The sequence below is a fragment of the Staurois parvus genome, unplaced genomic scaffold, assembly GCF_062004578.1.
Source record: "Staurois parvus isolate SC_StPar_1 unplaced genomic scaffold, SC_StPar_1.0 ptg000138l, whole genome shotgun sequence".
Classification (NCBI taxonomy): domain Eukaryota; kingdom Metazoa; phylum Chordata; class Amphibia; order Anura; family Ranidae; genus Staurois; species Staurois parvus.
This window is the reverse complement of record NW_028317934.1, coordinates 1637229-1657468: the sequence shown is the minus strand read 5'-3', so window position 1 is coordinate 1657468 and position 20240 is coordinate 1637229. Positions and strand designations below refer to the sequence as shown.

Genomic DNA, 20240 nt, shown 5'->3' with positions numbered 1-20240 from the left:
GTCTGTTTAACCATGTTTGTATACTGCATTTATGAGCGTTTGCGTTTAGAAGCGTTTTTTTAAGATAGCCTTCCCAAATGCCCAGAATGCACTGAAAAACAGTAAAAATTTAACTATTTCAGACATTTTAAGTGGAATAGAGAGAGCAGAAGCAGAGAGAGCAGTATGTGTTGAGATGACCTGTCTTTTCTGGTTGTATTCACTATAGATCCCATCATGAGCATAATGCGGCACGTTCTACCATTTTTCCCTTCATGCAAAACCTGGAACTGACTGCGCTGGTGTACCGGGTCCATTTTAATACATGGAAACACTTTGCATGCATGTCTGATGATGAAAAGAGGCTCTGGACAGCATTTGGAACAGTTAAAAACCGCTTCTAAACGTAAACGCTTATAAACTAGGTTAGCCGCGTTTACACACATTTACAAGTGTTTGGCATTTGAAACGCTGATAAAATCTACCCCTGAACGCAAGTTTGTTCAAAAAAACGACTGTAAACTCAACTGACTGTAAACAACATAGTGTACATGGACACATAGGAAAACATTAGGGAGAGTTCAGGGGCTGCTGAAAAAAACGCAGAAAAGCTCCTGAACGTGAGTTTATCAACTGCAGTGTACATGAACCCTTAGGCAGTAATTGCCATTCACACAATCCAACTTTTTTTTTTTTTTTTTTTTTAAGCCAAAAAATGACCTTGTTGTGAATAAAGATGGTGCTTGAATTGTACATCCAATACTCATGGAAGCCATTGGGTTTTTCTGCTGTACATTTACTTAAGATTAGCAGTCCTGTGTATGGCCACAACATCTCACCTATATCCTGACACCTTATCTCTTCATAACAACTTCATACCCTTTATTAGAGGCAATGAAATGGTAACAAAGTCAATTAGCAGCTAGATGTCAGGTCATAATTGCTGTCTGGCTGCTAATATCTATTTATAAATTTTTTTTATATATTGCACAATGAGGATGGTGATTCTTATCTACATAGCTATTTAGATTGTTTCACTTAAATTCTTTTTTTTTTTTTTTAAACAATACATTACAATAATTGTATACACTAATCTATCTGTCTACCTGAGATATTGTCTCATGGACTCATGTTCTTAGTGTGGTGTCCCCATTCCAAGAGCTGACCAGGTAGGTCAGTTTTAGGAAGGGGTCATGAAAGTCACCAGTTTGGGAATAGGGCATGCCATGTAATCAAATGATCATTCTAGGGGTTGCAGAATGTCTGTGTAGAGTGAGGGTGAGAGAAGGAGTTTAGTCTGAAGTTCAGTATTAGAAAACGACTGCCATGTTACCCAATGTTACTTAGCCCCTTGCACAATATGCCTATTTTATATGTTTAAATGACTGTTAAAGCAGGGACATTGTCAGACCTTGCCATCCAGGTTGTGTACAACAGAACTTCTACTGAATGGCCCTAGTGGCATTTGCACTAATTGTTGCCAACATTTTAAGTATAGCAAACATACTACAATCTTTGGCTGTGAGATTTTTTTTTAGTATCTAGTATATCCACTTTCAAGCCCCACCATTAACCACATTTTATTCTCTCTCCGTTATACAGAATCTGACATTTTTCTTTAAATTAATTACTAGGTCTCTGCATATATCTATAGCTACAAATGCATAGCTCTTTTTCACTTAATAGAACGGCTCATTAGCCACTTCCAGACCGGACACTTTTACCCCCTTCCTGACCAGGGCAATATTCAGCTTTCAGCGCTATCACACTTTGAATGACAATTGCGCGGTCATGCAACACTGTACCCAAATGAATTTTTTACCATTTTTTCGAGACAGATAAAGCTTTATTGTGGTGGTATTTATTCGCTGCTGGGATTTTAATTTTTTTTGCTATATAAATGAAAAAGTTAAAAAAATTTGAAAAAAAGTGTTTTTTTTTATAAAATTTTGCAAATAAATAATATTTCATTATAAATCTTGGCCAAAATTGATTTTGTTATGTCTTTAGTAAAAAAAAAAAAATACAAATTAGTTTATAACCAAAAATTATAATTTTTAAACATTTTTTTTACATTTTTATTTTATTTTTTTATATTATTTTTTATTTATTTTATTTTTTTACATACTGTCATCCTAGCAGTACAGTGTCACCATGGTGACACTGTACTACTTGTGAGGGGTGATGAAGATTTTTTATTTTTTTTTTACACTGATTGCTTTTACACCCATATAGGATGTAAAAGCAATCATTTCTCTTTCTCTCTGTCTGCATTCTTGCACTCATTGAGAAGTACTGAGTGAGCTGTGATTGGTCACAGCTTGTCACATGGTACAAGGCTGTTGTGAATAGCCTTGTACCATGTGACCTCTGTGATCATTCACAGATTTCACACGTAGTAAGCAATGATGTCACAAGTGACATCTTGCTTACTACTTTGCATGTGATCACTGATTGGCCAATCAGTGATCACATGATCGGGACCTCGCACAGAGGTCCCGTCTGACGATCGGTGTTTCACTGTGTCCGGAGGACACAGCGGGCACCGGATCGCGGTGCTGCGTGCTCCCAGGGAGCGCGCACAAGCAGGGTGCGGGGAGGCCGTTTAGAAACGGCCACCCAACCCTGCACTGCCACCGTCTGGCCGTTTATATGCAACGGCCGGTCGGGAAGTGGTTAACTGGCATGATCTGTGATTGTCATTTCTACATTAAATATATTCAGAAGACACTGCAGATGTTTAAGTGGAAAGGTCAGGAGCCCATATCAACAGTCAAATTGAGCTTACTGTGGTCTGGTTGTGCAACACCTTTGCTCTTTTCATTGCCTTATTGAATGAACCCATTAAAGGAGAAGTAGGACCAAAGCTCTTTTGGCCCTACTTCTGCTGGGTATCACAGGAGTGCATTTTGTTCTGCACTCCTGTCACCTAAAGTCCGCTGTTGGCTGAGGTCACTCAACTGGTCCAGACTCTGGAGAGATCCCGACTTTAATGTCAGCATCCACCCATCTGGACTGGCAGCTAGCTCAGCCTCTCAGCCAGCCACTCCTGCCCCCTCCACATCCCAGAGCTCCAGTGAGCGCTAGAGGGGCAGAATAGAGAGCTGGTGACTGACAGTCATCAGTTTTCTGCTTACAGAAGAGCAAGAACTGAGACGTCAGTGGTCTTTCATCGCTCAATTATTGGCGTAATGGCGGCGTGGGACAGATCCATTATTATATTAGTACTTTTTTTAATCCCAAACTTCTTTTTTTTATTAAAATATAGATGTTTGCAGTGTTGGTCATGTAATGTATATGAATTCATGAGAACACCTAAATTGGAGGTTGCTTGGTTTTTCAGCTTTTGGCCAGCAAGTGGTCAGAAAAACAACCATGGGGTCCTTTTCATACCTGAACGTTTTTGGAGTTTGAAGCTTGAGGCTCCAAAATGCTCAACTTTCCAGCTTTCCATTGGCTAAAAATCTTTTTAAAAAAACGCTCAAGCCTCGGACACCCGCAAAAATGTGTAACAACTCCTGTACAAATGGTACCTGCAGTGCACCAAGGCGGGCTTCTCAAGCAATTAACTTACCTATTCAGAAGAGATCACAACCAACAGCAAAAGAAAAAACCAAGTCCGGTGCATCCTCCTTTCAGCTTCTCAAAACCGGAGGGGAATACCACCACCATAAGAACGGTTCCTGGATTACTGCCAAGGGTCCAGATGCGGCTTTGACGACTTCGCTGAGTGCTATTCTGATGTGTGTTGGCCCCTAGGGGTCACAACGTCGAGGTGAGCAGGCATGGTAGCCGCTGGCAGATTTACATGCTAGGGTGATCATCTAAGGCTGTTACCAATCAAGTTTACGAAGTTATTTTGGACTTTACACCATTGTGCTAGTTCACATTTTGTTGTAGCACATTGTGTCATTTTGTTTGTATGTTTAATATTGTGTCTTTTGTATACTTCTTCTTTTTTTGATACACTCACTTCATTATTCATCACATTGGGGATTTTGTATTTATATGTTATTTGATGGTTATACTGCATTTATGATCACGTTTATGTTGACATTTTTTTTTCTTTGTGCGTTCGTTCACTAGTGCATTTTCCTACACTCTTTGGATTTGTTCACACTATAAATAGGAGCAGCGCAGCACTTTTGTTTGCTTGTATTTCACCAGTTTTTAGTTGGGTGCTTGTATTTTCATTGCACTCAAGACTACATGTATATATTTATATCACGTGTTTGTTGACACATTCTCATTTCTTTTATTTATCATCTACCATTTTTTATTTGCTCACATGTGAAATACAGTTTGTATACACTTTTCCGTTTTTTTCACTCTATATACAGTGGGGCAAAAAAGTATTTAGTCAGCCACCAATTGTGCAAGTTCTCCCACTTAAAAAGATGAGAGAGGCCTGTAATTGGCATCATAGGTAGACCTCAACTATGAGAGACAAAATGAGAAAAAAAAAAAAGACAATCACATTGGCTGATTTGGAAAGAATTTATTTGCAAATTATGGTGGAAAATAAGTATTTGGTCACCTACAAACAAGCAAGATTTCTGGCTCTCACAGACCTGTACCTTCTTCTTTGAGAGGCTGCTCTGTCCTGCACTCATTACCTGTATCAATGGCACCTGTTTGAACTTGTTATCAGTATAAAAGACACCTGTCCACAACCTCAAACAGTCACACTCCAAACTCCACTATGGTGAAGACCAAAGAGCTGTCGAAGGACACCAGAAACAAAATTGTAGACCTGCACCAGGCTGGGAAGACTGAATCTGCAATAGGCAAGCAGCTTGGTGTGAACAAATCAACTGTGGGAGCAATAATTAGAAAATGGAAGACATACAAGACCACTGATAATCTCCCTCGATATGGGGCTCATTGGAGCTCTGGGATGTGGAGGGGGCAGGAGTGGCTGGCCGAGAGGCTGAGCTAGCTGCCAGTCCAGATGGGTGGATCCTGACATTAAAGTCGGGATCTCTTCAGAGTCTGGACCAGTTGAGTGACCAGCTGAGTGACGTCAGCCGACAGCGGACTTTAGGTGACAGGAGTGCAGAACAAAATGCAATCCTGTGATACCCAGAAGTAGGGCCAAAAGAGCTTTGGTTCTACTTCTCCTTTAATGGATTTATTCAATAAGGCAACGAAAAGAGCAAAGCTGATGCACAACCAGACCACAGTAAGTTCAATTTGACTGTTGATATGGGCTCCTGACCTTTCCACTTAAACATCTGCAGTGTCTTCTGAATACATTTGATGTAGAAATGACAATCATAGATCATGCCAGTCACTGAAGACTTTACCTTGCCAGCTGACTGTAATACTGACCTGCGGTTCCCCTTCAAATTCTAATAACAAAAGCTCAGTCCTAAAAGGTGACTTTTGCCCATTCACCAAAGCGACATTTTCACTACACTGTTTAATTAAGTTAAATAGGCTGCATTTCAACTACTTAACACATTTTAACCTACAAATTATCACATTTTGCTCATTCAGATTATACATTAGAGTGTAATGCAATTAATGGCCTGCAATGAATGTCCTTTTATCATGCCAGTTTAATGCGAACAGTCAGATCAGGAATTTTTACTGAAATAATATATTACTTAAAGAGAAAACACTAAGGTTATTCATCAAAAACCTTCTAGCTGCATCTAGAAGACAATTAACCACATGTACTATTAAATGCAAAGAATATTCAATGTCTTCGCTAAGCTCTGTTTCCCAATATGACCCAAATTTTAGGTCAACTAAAAATAATGTTTGAAAATATATTTAAATGATTCTTAATTTATTCATTCGGTAAACCTGTAGTCTAACAAATGAGGGTATAATATATTTTCAGTAAATAATTATTGCATATTTTGAGACTTTAAAGCTCAACTTGAATATAAAAACACATTTATTGTAGCTCTGTATTCATTGACCCCCCCTTAGACCTCTCTTATACTTGCGATTTGGGGGTGGTAAATGGGAAAGAATGTCACCAGCACACCAAGGATCTTTGATGTGGGTCCAAAAGCTTTAATAAGCGATCACATAGTTACAGCAAGGCAACGTTTCGGAGTCTCGCAGGACCCCTTCATCAGGCATGTGTCACAGCAGTTGGATTGTGGACTGTGAAAAAAGGGGAGGATCAGAGAAGTCAGGATCAAACAGCCTTTTTACACAATGCAGAGGATTAACCCCTTAGGTTCCACAGTGAGTATAACAAGCATGCTTTACTGCATATACAGACTGATTTTACTGTTGTGGGTTTAGGAACACTTTAAGCCAGCCATAAACAGACTAAAATTCCTGCTAAACTGGCTGAATTTCAATCCATCTGTGGGCAGGCTGGTTGTACTGGAGAGGCTCCATCGATCAACTTCAGCACAACCAGCCTGCCTGTTTTGTTTTTGATTCCCCCTATAGCCACCAGCAGTGTTCATTGTATTCTGCCACTGGGGAAAGCTCCCCATCCTCCCACTGGTAGAACACAATAGCGCTGCAGGAGGGATTTCGCCATCAACACTGACTGTGTTGATGGGGGAATCGAGCAATTTTCTTTCTTTCAGCTCGTGGTGCATAATGCATAGGCCATCTTAGAATATTGTGAGTATACGGTGTAAATAACCTCATATGGGATTTCTATCAGTAATAATAATAGATAAAAAATGTGGGTCAATCACTAAACAGAGAAAAGCCACCTCTTTGCCTCTGCAGCCAGTAGGCATGTGCCTGATCTGCCTAATGGTATGAAGCGATGACCCTCTAAAGCAGGGGTCTTCAAACTTTTCCAGAAAGGAGCCTTAGGCTGGCTGAACGGAAAAAAAAAATCATCTGATTCCCCCTTCTACACATTTGAGGTGGAATCCTTCTGCTGTTCTATTGTGTTCTGACCATGGGGTGACTTGAATACAATACAATACGACTGCTGCCAACTAAAGCAAGTGGCACGGATCATTCACGAAAAACCTGAGAGGCTGGTTGTACACAAGTTAATTTGTAAATCGAATCTTGTAAAACCATCCTGTCCATACATGGATTGACGTTCAGCTGGTCCCATGTATGGCCATCCTTAAAGGGTCAGTTGCACTGAGGCTGTCAAAACCGGGGGGGGGGTTTGAAACAGTATCACTGCAGGGGTCAACCCAGTACTTACAGTCTAATTAACTTACCCCAGTCATTCAGACACTCACATATATGGTTTTATTGGTCAGTATGGTTTTGGAGTCTAGGCTGAAACTGAAGTAACAAAAACGTACAAAAAACGGTCACTGCCCCAGTCTATAACTGGCCTTCACAGCAAGAAGCACATGGAAGGGTGACGCGTGTCAAACAACAAGACATAAAAATTCCCAGCTCTAACTTGCCAGCCAGCCTGCAAACAAACCAAATTTACCTGTCTAACAGTATGCGTTAAAAACAGGAGTTTAGTTAGCACACATTTGCAAATACATGCGTAAGCTACAGAGCCTCGTCATGGCAATCCAATATTCTGTAGTTCCTAACTCTACAAATTTAAGAGCCCCCATAGTAGAGGCACATGTATCTAATGGATAGACCAAGGGCAGATGGACCTGAGGGAGCCCACCCCTCCTTAAAGGTACAGATGCGCACTGGACACCCAGCATGTAGCAGGAGTTCAGTTAGCACACATTTGCAAATTCCATTAAATATATGTGCCTCTACTATGGGGGCTCTTAAATTTGGACACCCTAACTGCCATTGTGCTACATGCTGGGTGTCCAATGCGCTCCTGTACCTTTAAGAAGGGGTGGGCTCCCTCATGTCCATCTGCCCTTGGTCTATCCATTAAACAAATGTGCCTCTACTATGGGGGCTCTTAAATTTGTAGAGTTAGGAACTACAGAATATTGGAGTGCCATGACGAGGCTCTGTAGCTTACGTATGTATTTGCAAATGTGTGCTAACTAAACTCCTGTTTTTAATGCATACTGTTAGACAGGTAAATTCGGTTAGTTTGCATGATGCTGGCAAGTCAGAGCTGGGAATTTTTCTGTTTTGTTGTTTGACATGCGTCACCCTTCCATGTGCTCCTTGCTGTGAAGGCCAGTTATAGACTGGGGCAGTGACCGTTTTTTGTACTGCTGAATTGTTGGTGAGAGCGCACACTGGACACCTTGGCTGCCATTGTGCTACATGCTGGGTGTCCAGTGCGCTTCTGTACCTTTTAAGGAGGGGTGGGCTCCCTTAGGTCCATCTGCACTTGGTCTACCCATTAAATACATGTGCCTCTACTATGGGGGCTCTTAAATTTGGACACCCTAGCTGCCATTGTTTTTTGTACTGCTGAATTGTTGGTGAGAGCGCACACTGGACACCTTGGCTGCCATTGTGCTACATGCTAGGTGTCCAGTGCGCTTCTGTACCTTTTAAGGAGGGGTGGGCTCCCTTAGGTCCATCTGCCCTTGGTCTATCCATTAAATACATGTGCCTCTACTATGGGGGCTCTTAAATTTGGACACCTTAGCTGCTATTGTTTTTTGTACTGTTGATTTGTTGGTGAGAGCGCACACTGGACACCTTGGCTGCCATTGTGCTACATGCTGGGTGTCCAGTGCGCTTCTGTACCTTTAAGAAGGGGTGGGCTCCCTTAGGTCCATCTGCCGTTGGTCTATCCATTAAATACATGTGCCTCTACTATGGGGGCTCTTAAATTTGGACACCTTAGCTGCTATTGTTTTTTGTACTGTTGATTTGTTGGTGAGAGCGCACACTGGACACCTTGGCTGCCATTGTGCTACATGCTGGGTGTCCAGTGCGCTTCTGTACCTTTAAGAAGGGGTGGGCTCCCTTAGGTCCATCTGCCCTTGGTCTATCCATTAGATACATGTGCCTCTACTATGGGGGCTCTTAAATTTGTAGAGTTAGGAACTACAGAATATCGGGGTGCCATGACGAGGCTCTGTAGCTTACGCATGTATTTGCAAATGTGTGCTAACTAAACTCCTGTTTTCTTAACGCATACTGTTAGACAGGTAAATTCGGTTTGTTTGCAGGCTAGCTGGCAAGTTAGAGCTGGGAATTTTTCTGTTTTGTTGTTTGACATGCGTCACCCTTCCATGTGCTCCTTTCAGAAGGCCAGTTATAGACTGGGGCAGTGACCGTTTTCTGTACTGTTGAATTGTTGGTGAGAGCGCACACTGGACACCTTGGCTGCCATTGTGCTACATGCTGGGTGTCCAGTGCGCTTCTGTACCTTTTAAGGAGGGGTGGGCTCCTTTAGGTCCATCTGCCCTTGGTCTATCCATTAAATACATGTGCCTCTGCTATGGGGGCTCTTAAATTTGTAGAGTTAGAAACTACAGAATATCGGGGTGCCATGACGAGGCTCTGTAGCTTACGCATGTATTTGCAAATGTGTGCTAACTAAACTCCTGTTTTTAACGCATACTGTTAGACAGGTAAATTCGGTTTGTTTGCAGGCTGGCTGGCAAGTTAGAGCTGGGAATTTTTCTGTTTTGTTGTTTGAAACTGAAGTAAACCTATACAAACATGGGCAGAACATACATACTCCATGCAGTTTGTGCACCTGGTGGTAACTGAACCCATGATATCCGTGCTGCTGAGATGTATATCTACTAAAATCAACATGCTGCTTGTAACATATATATGAGAACAATGACGAACAATGACTGCTGCCTTGTAACAAGGGATACACAGCATTGCACATTGCTTTTAGCCTTAGTAATAAAGCCCACTATGACACTTTTTGCCTTTCAGTTAAACCATACTTAACAAACGTTGAAAGAAAAACTGACTGCCTATAGAGTATTGTTACCTAGGAGGGTGAATTACCTATTTCATCCTGATTGATTCTGAGTGAGTTATACGTTTAATAATTGCTTTAGTCTCAGTGTTGCGATACAAGCTAGACGTGGTTGGCATTTAATAAAAATAACTTGCAGCTATATTATAATTGACTAAACTGATAGATGGGTGTAAATTAACTCTAAAACACGTCTTATAAAAAATCAGGCAATCTAAGAGCTGAGTCAATCAAAACTTTCAGCGCACGTTTTTTAAATAAGCATTAAAGCGGAACTAAAGGCACTCTACTTACCTCCTCTCTAATGGTCCCAGCAGCAGCATCTTCTCCCTGATGCCGGTCTTCAGGCATCTCCATTGGCTAGTGTGGGATGATGTAACTTCTGGGCATGCACACAAGTCGGTCATCCCAGCACACAGGGGTCGGGCCAGCGATATAGGCTGAGCTGCGCATGAACAGCTCAGTTTACATGCCATAGAGGACTGTGAGCAGACAGGTAGGTGTCTCTTCTGCAATAATAATACTAACCTGCTTGCTCGCAGTTTATTGTAAAATGTCTTCAGGTGCGCTTTAAGGTACAGAAAAGGGATATTAAAAATGAAAACGAGAATTTAGAAGGATGATGCTTTTTGACATTACTTTGAAGAATGCAGGACCAGGCCACAACCTGGGAGTGACAGACAGCACTGGCTGCTAGGGTGTGAGAGGGAGAAGGTAAGGGCTCATGTACACTGCAGCTGATAAACTCACGTTTAGGAGCTGTTCAGCATTTTTTTCAGCAGCCCCTGAACTCACCCTAATGTGTTCCTATGTGTCCATGTACACATCTTCGTTTAGCGGCATTTGAGTATACAGTCTTTTTTTGAACGCAGAAAACTTGCATTCAACAGTGGATTTTTATCAGTGTTTCAAACAAAAAACACGTGTAAATGTGGCTAAACACGGCAAATTGCGTTTAGAAGCGTTTGTGTCTAAAACTTTTTTTTTAACTCTTCCAGTTCCCGATGCTGTCCAGCAATGCATGCAAAGCGTTTTCAAGGTACTCAGATGGACAAAACACTGAACACAGGATGTTCCTACCAAGCTTGTCACACAATGCAATAACCAATTCACAACTCAGACCTCTCCCACCCTTGGAAACAAAAGATATGTTAATGACCATTCACACCTCAAATTCTTCATGTAGACCCCCTGCCAGGTGACCTTAATGACTCCCTCTACCAGACACCTTCCCCACCCTTGGAAACAAAAGAAATGTTAATGAGCAACTCACACCTAAATAATCTCAACACATACTGCTGTCTCTGCTTCTACTCTCTGTATTTCTCTGAAACAGTCTGAAATAGTTAATAATTTACCACTTTTCAGTGCATTCTGGGCATTTGGGAGGTTCTCCAGTGATTATCTTTAAAAAATGCTTCTAAACGCAAATGCACATAAACGAGTTATGCAAACGCGGCTAAAGTCGTTTTTTTAACCTACGTTTTCCAGCAGTCAGTTTCCATCGTTCAGAAGTGTCCCGTGTACATGGAGCCTAAGTATTCTTGCTTTCTTCCTCTACTTCTAGACAAGTCTGGTCATTTTTCACTATCCCAGAGTTCTGTATTAACCAATTCAAGGCCGAAATAGTGTGGTAGCACACAGATATGGCAGCGTTCCCCTTTCAACTCTAACACTTCTAGCAGCCTGTGTTTGTAAAAACAAGGTTTTTAGCTCACTTTCCCCCCTCCCTTATTTCCTGTGAGTATTATGTTGTACCGGTTCGTAGCTGACATTGTTATCTGCAGCTGCTGTCCAAGGTTATTCTGCAGAATTTAGGAAGCCTTTTAAAAGTAATAGAAAGTGAAAGCAAGAAGAAATGTATGCCTTGTGACGTAATCATTGGTATATATGCTTGTAAGAAGTTTTCTATAACTCACTTAGCAGATGAGAGCACAAGCCGTCTGTTGGGTCAAAACAGCGCTGTTTTTAGTAAATCATTTGTTTTCCTCAAGTCCGTGTCCAAAGTTCTCTGGTTTGCCAAAACTGCTACCACAATAGTATACTGCCTTCCTGTAACAGGTCAGTTTTCAGTGCTGTGATAGTTTTACTGACAATTACTCCATCATGCAACACTCGACCCAAATTCATTTTATATATTTTTTTCACTCCACAGAAACGCAGTCCGGATTTGCTCTGTATGCATTCCTGTATGCCCATTTTTTATACGTTTAGTGCATTTTAGAAGCATTTTTGATGCATTTTCAATGCCTTCCAGTGTGTGTTTTCTTTTCTTGTTTTTTTTCCAAAGTTTTTAAAAAAGTTTCACATTTTTAATGCAGAGAAAAACACCCTGGACTGCATGTGGTGGGAACCGGCATTTAGAGCTTTCTTTTGGTGGTTTTTAATCACCACTGTTTTTTTTTTATATCCTCCCAATGCAAGGGAGGATTTTGGTTTTCCTCAGAATTCAGCTTTAAAGTGGAACTTTAGTCCGAAAATTAGATCTTGATCGACCACTTCAGGCTGGCCGCTTTTTCAGCTATAGTTAAAGTGGAGCTCCACCTGCTTTGTCCCCCGCACCCCATTAAGGATTGGCACCTCTAGGGAGCGGGTACTCAAATTTGACAGATACCCGCTTCCACTTCCGCTGCGATCGCTTAGGCGATCGGAATCGGAAGTTGTCCTCCCCCCTCCCTCCCCGTAGTCTTCTCAAGACTACAGGGCTATTCACAAAGTGCAGCGCTTCTCGCGCATGCACAGTGGGCACCCAGCTGTGAAGCCGCAAGCTGTCACAGCCGGGTGCCCACACTAAAGATGCCAGCACCAGGGAGAGAAGACGGCCGGTGAAACCAGTGTTGGTGAGGACACCGCTGGACCAAGGGACAGGTGAGTGTCTGTATTTTAAAAGTCAGCAGCTACAGTTTTTGTAGCTTCTTTTATTTATTTTTTTCAGCTGGAATTCAGCTTTCAGTAAAATATTAAAAAGTGTCTATACTCTGTAAAATCCAGTAAGGCCCTGTCTCACAGCCTCAGTTTGACCAGTCAGAACTGTGCCAATAATCAGTGAGTCACTAGAGACCGATCTGCTGATAGTCTCAAGATTTACTGCTGAGGGGGAGGGAGCATCAGGAATGACACAGAAAGTGCACAGGGAACATAGATTAGGGAGGGAGAAGAGAAAAGCAGGAGCGGTGATAGGACAAACTATGCTGCCACGGAGACACAAAAGAGTGAAACTTACAAGGATAGTGTCTTATCTTATCTCCCTGATTTTCTCTCCTTTTTCCCTGCAGCCCTATACAATTCAGCACTGTAAAGCTTCTGTTAGCAATCCTCTCTAGCTGAGCCAAGACATACAATCAAGGCTGGAAATGCACACATTTTAATTACAGAAAGTAACATATAGTTTTGAGACCAAGGAGAGGGGGAGGGTTTCCAATAAGGAAGTGACTGCTTTGAGCTTCAACAAAATGGCAGCCTCCAGCAAGAAGAAACAGGAGCAATGCTGGAGACAATTTACATCATGCGCTAATTTTGGTAGCATCACTATTAGGTGGAATGTATATTATTTTGCTGAAAAAAATGAAGGCGGTACTAAACCAAGGACCCTGCATTTGCTATATCCGGTCTCCCACAGTACACAGAACATGGAAATGCAATTGTTGTAGTAAATATAAACTGATAAATACTTTTTCAGCAGTATATAGCAGTCTTGTGATTGCTATCAGTGTCCAGCTAAGCACTTTTTAACGCTTGTAGGATGAGTTTTCATTCTCTTCTGACTGTCCTATGAGGCAGTATAACCCCTGACCATCAGGACAGTGCTGATTGGTGGTCCTGTGCTGATCACATGCACGCTCCCAAAGAAAAATAAAACTCTAGCAATACACACCAAACAGAGCATGTGTAGAGTGACTCCTAGAGCTCTGTACTATCAGATTGGGGACAGTAGAAGAAGGGGAGGATCAGAGAAGACAAGATCAAACATCCTTTTTACACAATACCAAGGATTAACCCCTTAGGTTCCACAGTGAATATAACAAGCATGCTTTACTGCATATACAGACTGATTTTACTGTTGTGGGTTTAGTAACACTTTAATTGTTATCAAAGTGTTATGGGTAACGTAATGCTTTAAGAATAGGACATTTGGAATGTTATACAGTTACACATCTTCAGTTGACCAGTTTAAATGAACAGTAAATACGCAAAAACAAGAGCATCACACAACTGATACTTGAACCCCTCGTGTTCTGTTTTGTTACTGTATTGTCTCATGTTCTGTCTCCCACTATAATGTACAGCGCTGAGCAAAAACTTCTGGCGCTATATAAATACTGTATAATAATAATAATAAATAATAATAATTGTGTGTCTGTTATTCTATTACTGCATCACAGAAAATGTTTATCCTGAATGTTTCTACCCTAATATGCATAGCAGATGAAAAAAACACAGAAAAAAAGACAGAAAAACACGCATTACACACATATGCATGGGTGTGATTTGAACCTTTTGCTGCCCCCATCATGCATATGTGTGGAAGCAAAGAGGGTGGCCTTTAATGTCAAGTTGTCGCACATATGTGTCATTGGCTTTCTGTGCTGAGAGGACAGCTCTTGGTCTCTGCTGATGATCGGGATCTGGCTAGACTGAATCCCGATCATGTGACCATTGTGACAACCATTGATAGTGTTCACGTGATTGGCCTATCCTTCTTGCCATTCCCTCCACACAAAAGGGACTTCAGGGCTGGGCTATTTGTCTACCATTATCAGTGAAAGAAAATCCCACATTTTCGGTTGTCACCAGAACAGTAATAGAGGGGAAATCTTTCAATGGAGACATTATTACTTGTCACAACCAAGGATTTCCTCATTTTGAGAGATTTCCTTGAACTTCCTGTTTTGGCTATGGGACAAGAAGTGAAGAAAAATCTCCCCAAAAGTAAAAAAAAAAAAAAAAAAAAGTTTTGTATTTAGTTAGGATAAGTTCACCTTTAGGAACATGTTACATGTTCCACCCGTTTTTAGGGTAGAACATGTAACATGTTCCCATAGCTGCAGCTGCCACCCCCCCCCCCCTTTCCTCTGACAGATAGCACGGGGAGAAGTTTCCCCGTACTATCTGTCAGATTTGAAAATGGCACAGAGTTCTGTGAATGAGGACCTACAAGTCCCGGCAGACTTGTCAGCTTTTAGTTCTCAATGAACTACCACGGCGCTGTGGAGCTTCCCGTCAATATATCTGCTGGCTCATACATCCAGTACGGCAAGCAGATATTCTGACAGGTCTGCAGGAGTCCTGCATGGCATCAGCCATCTACTGATCACCGGTGCAATGCTTTCCAGGCTCCTTTGGACACAAATAATAAATGCACATGTTCTTACCTGCAAAAAAATGTGCATTTAATATTTTTATCCAAAACTAAATCCTTTAAACAAACAAATCCTACAATGTAAAACTCCAGTTATTTGGAAGTAACATTTGTAAGCCTACGCCTGTTCTCTGTTTTTTGTTCCATTCCAGAAGTGTATCTCTTGACAATTAGACCCTCTGTCAGGTTTGTATGCTGTCTGCGTCCCTGCTGGGGGAATTCATTTTTATTTGTACTGGTGATCATTGTCACCGAGAAAGAAAGTGAAGTGATATCTAATAAGAACACCTGACTGCCATGCCTCTGAAAAGCAATCTGCAGTCGGATTGCATTTCAGAGGCATTTGACAGGTGGTGAGGAGGAGATATGTTGCCCCCTCACTGTCTGTTTTAAACCCTTAAAGTGTTACTAAATTCACAACAGTAAAATCAGTCTGTATATGCAGTAAAGCATGCTTGTTATACTCACTGTGGAACCTAAGGGGTTAACACTCTGCACTGTGTAAAAATGCTGTTTGATCCTGTCTTCTCTGATCCTCCCCTTCTTCCAGTGTCCCCCTCTTATCTCCTGATAAGATATGTGAGATGTGTAAGATGTGTCTGCACATGCTCAGTTTGGTGTGTATTGCTAGAGAGGTCTTTTTTTTTCTTAGCAGAGTGCATGTAATCAGCACAGGGCCAATCAGAACTGTCCAGATAGAGGTCAGGGGTTCTGTATCCTCCTACAGCAGAATGAAAACTCCTCCTACAAGCTTTAACCAGTACTCTGCTGGACACTAATAGAAGTCACAAGACTGCTCTAACTGCTGATGAGAAAAGGTATTTAGCAATTTATATTCACTAAAATAATTGCATTTCCATGTTCTGTGTACTGTGGGAGACCAGATATAGTGAATGCAGGGACTGGGGAGACCAGATATAGTGAATGCAGGGTCCTGGGAGACCAGATATAGTGAATGCAGGGTCCGGGGAGACCAGATATAGTGAATGCAGGGTCCTGGGAGACCAGATATAGTGAATGCAGGGTCCTGGGAGACCAGATATAGTGAATGCAGGGTCCGGGGAGACCAGATATAGTGAATGCAGGGTCCGGGGAGACCAGATATAGTGAATGCAGGGACTGGGGAGACCAGATATAGTGAATGCGGGGTCCTGGGAGACCGGATATAGTGAATGCAGGGTCCGGGGAGACCAGATATAGTGAATGCAGGGACCGGGGAGACCAGATATAGTGAATGCAGGGTCCTAGGAGAGCAGATAAAGTGAATGCAGGGTCCGGGGAGACCAGATATAGTGAATGCAGGGTCCGGGGAAACCGGGTATAGTGAATGCAGGGTCCTGGGAGACCAGATATAGTGAATGCAGGGTCCGGGGAGACCGGATATAGTGAATGCAGGGTCCGGGGAGACCGGATATAGTGAATGCAGGGTCCGGGGAGACCAGATATAGTGAATGCAGGGTCCGGGAGACTAGATATAGTGAATGCAGGGTCCGGGGAGACCAGATATAGTGAATGCAGGGTCCTGGGAGACCAGATACAGTGAATGCAGGGACCGGGGAGACCAGATATAGTGAATGCAGGGTCCTGGGAGACCAGATATAGTGAATACAGGGTCCGGGGAGACCAGATATAGTGAATGCAGGGTCCGGGGAGACCAGATATAGTGAATGCAGGGTCCGGGGAGACCAGATATAGTGAATGCAGGGTCCTGGGTTTAGTAACACTTTAAATGCCACACCACCAATCCGCAACCACGTGCACTGCATGCTGTTGTGGGGTAGTTTCAGCGTGGCCCCATTAACATGAATGAGTTATTTTTGTGAACAGTAGTGCTCATCAAATGCAACATGGGGGGTTAACTCCTCCTGCAGCATGTGTAAACCCCAACCCCCCCCCCCCCCCCCGGCTGCCTTTATGGCTGGATGCAGAACATCAGTCTCGCGGATTAAAGGCTCCGCCCCCTGCTGCCATTATTGCAAATGTGCCCACAGGCTCTTCCCGGCCTTAAAGCGGAAGTAAACCTCAGACATAAAATATGAACAAGTTCTATCCCTATACAGTGTGTTCTTGTCTCATTTAGAAGCACTAAGGCTCCATTCACACCCGTGCAACTTCAAAATCGTGTGATTTTTGCTGCAACTTTACAGTGCGACTTGATGCTGTATAAAGTTGCACACAAGTCGCATGTATAACATTCAGGTGCGACTTTCATGCGACTTTGGGGGGTTTACATTGAAGTCTATGGCCCTCAAGTCACATGATCAAAGTAGTGCAGGAACTACTTTCAAGTCGCTGCAACTTGAAGTCGCACAGGTATGAATGGTACTCATTGGGAAACATGGGGTTCGACTTGTCATGCGACTTTGGACTCCAAAGTCGCATGACAAGTCGTACAAGTATGAATGGGCTCTAAGTGTCATTTCTGCCTGCTGCTTCATTCCTCTGCTATCATCATGAATCACTTCTGACAAGTTTTCCTGACACCAAGAGAAAAATGGTGACGGGGAGGGACATCCAGCTGAGTGACAGCCTCAGCTCTGTTCCTGTGACCTGTATGAAGGGGAGGGGGGGTGTCACTTCACTCCAATCAGCTCTCAGAGCTCTCCTCACTGATGTAACTTCAGCTCCCCGCCCCCAGCTTTTTTAGAGCTGAGAGATCCTGTGTAAATTCTGCACTTTGAATGGATGTAGGGGACAGATGGTTGCAGATAAACAGGTACAACCTGTGTAGAGGGATTTGTTTCTGTTCTGTGTATCACTTCACTGGGTATATGTATGGGTTTACATCCATTTTAAGGTCCTGGCAGAACCTGCTGGCACATCTTGGCATGTGGAGGGGATTTTCCATGCACAAGGAATGTTTCAGACCTCCATGGCGGTAGTCTCAGCATGTGTGTGGGAAAATCGAGTGTGTGAGTGTGAGGATGGCTGGGAAAACCATACACGTGCTGCAGGACTGTGTCGGGACCTTTATTTATGCATGCAGTGTCATTAGTACTGTGTCAGTGCTTTTTATTAGCACTAATCACTGTGTTGGTGTCACTGGGGATGTCAGTGGCCATTAGTCAGTCCCCCCAGTGTCAGAATGCCCGCCGCAGTCCCGCTATAAGTCGCTGATCGCCGCCATTACCAGTATAAAAAAAAAATAAGAATCCAAGTATATATACCGCCATTTGTAAACACTATAACTTTCACGTAAACCAATTAATTTGCACATATCTGAATTTTTTTTTGTGGCAAAGACATGGAGCAGAATACATTTTGGCCTAAATTTATGACATTTGATTTTTTTTTTTACATTCTTGTATTGGATATGTTTTATAGCAAAAAGGCAAATATATATATATATAAAATGTCTGTCTTTTTTTGTTTATAGCACAAATAAAAACACACATGCAATCAAATACCGCTCTATTTGTGAAGGAACAAAAAAAAGGACATAAATTTCATCTGGGTGCAGCGTTGCATGACCGCGGAATTGTCAGTTAAAGTAACGTACTACCATATCGCAAAATATGGCCTGGTCAGGAAGGGGGGTAAATCCTCTGGAGGGCAAAGTGGTTAAGTGGGGATGGGTGTCGGGCAATAAAAAGGCTTTTTTTGTTGTTTTTTTTTTAACCACCCTCCAACTGTTAATATAAACAATTCCCCTACTTTGGCAGATTTCCTCTAACTTTCTGTTGTGTTTCTGTGACAGGAAGTAGAGGTAATTGGGGGTAATGGGGACACAGACAGCAGAAAATCACCTGGCAGGCATTTTAACCCTTTCGACCCAATCCATAATTCCAAAACAAATAAATAAAAATAGTGCTACATGTATATTGAAAGAATAAAAGCATTTAGCGATAGATTTGCATGACGCTGACTGAGGTGACAAGAAAGGAATGTATTCTCTGCCTCTTCTATCCATTTCATATCTGATAACACAACACACACCTTCCTCAGAGAAGTTCAGTATTGGTTTCCTCCCAGTGTTCTCTATCCTCGGTCTTCACAATAACAATCCCGGAAAATTAGATTTCACACCATCGACAACTTTCAGCTGCGGGTTGGGCCCTGAGGCGTGCTGGTTGCCATGGATACAGCACCAACAGCACGCTGAACATCAGGCGTGGTGTACAATAAAGTTGGAAGGATTTTGAGTCGTGACGTTGCGGTTCGAGAGCATGATGGGAGGTGTAGTTTCCTGGTGAGCGGCACACGAGTTGCGGATGGAGGCGCTGTGCTGGGCGGTGTGAGCTGGTGGTGGGTAGCTGGATGGTGAGTGGGGGAGGGGAGGTCAGGAGGGTGCTTTTATTCTCATATCAGGCGTAGGTAGCACCCTCCATAGCCATGCTGTGCGGCCTGGTTGTATTAGGTGGCTCTTGGGACCAGGGAGGGGATGCCTACGACCGGAAGTGATGATGGTTGTTCAGCTTCACTTTTAGGGTGAAACTCTGCCCCCCACTCAGCTTCATGCTGGGTTATCAATAGACTCAATGATGTCAGAGGTGAGCCCCACCCCTTTATGTACATCAGCTTCCCCCTCCAGCAGCTCATTGGCCCAGGAATGGCAGTTGGATTCTGGGTTTGGAACTCACACAAGCTCCTCCCTATCATCCACAAAAACCATACCCACCCCCTGAATCCACTGCTGTCCTGTAGGGATCTGGTCCCGCCCTGACATCTTCTTTGCAGACGTCATTGGAGGCAGCGATGAGCTCAAGCATGTCCGTGTGCTTCTCTGAACCCACATGGCTGGGCACGCCAGGTAGCTGCCACCTGTAACGGACCATCATCTGCAGCAAGGGCATTCTCGGCCTTACAGGCATACATATATAGTGGGCATGTATATGTGTTGAGAGATGACAGCTTTCCTTCTGGGCTCGGCCATGTGGGTTTGGAAGAGCATCCGGACATGCTTGAGCTCTTTAAACCAAACCACACCTATGCTTGTAGGTAACTGCGCCACCTAAACAGACTGTTAGCCTTAGAAAACTGTTTCTTTCCCTCATCAAAGATGTCCACCACATATATCCAGTGCCGGAAGCTGCATCAAACCAGATGTTACTACCCAACGCATTTCGTCATAGGAAACAATGTCATCAGGAGCTGGAGCTCTTCTCTAGTTGAGAGTCAGCATCC

At 42.8% G+C, this 20240-nt stretch overlaps 2 protein-coding genes across 4 annotated transcripts in view; one reads left to right on the top strand and one right to left on the bottom strand.

The window, feature by feature from the left end:
* LOC149465259 (doublecortin domain-containing protein 1-like) overlaps positions 1–19483 on the bottom strand; it is a 192380-nt gene extending 172897 nt beyond the window's left edge. Inside the window, exon 1 of the mRNA XM_089673492.1 lies at positions 19053–19483. The gene's annotated coding sequence lies outside the window, so the exon portion shown is untranslated. The remainder of the gene's footprint in view (positions 1–19052) is intronic.
* Positions 19266–20240, top strand: part of DNAJC24 (DnaJ heat shock protein family (Hsp40) member C24) — a 75425-nt gene continuing 74450 nt past the window's right edge. For 2 of the 3 annotated variants that reach the window (XM_089673484.1, XM_089673482.1), the window contains exon 1: positions 19266–19376. The gene's annotated coding sequence lies outside the window, so the exon portion shown is untranslated. The remainder of the gene's footprint in view (positions 19377–20240) is intronic. The other variant, XM_089673483.1, reaches the window with a different exon arrangement.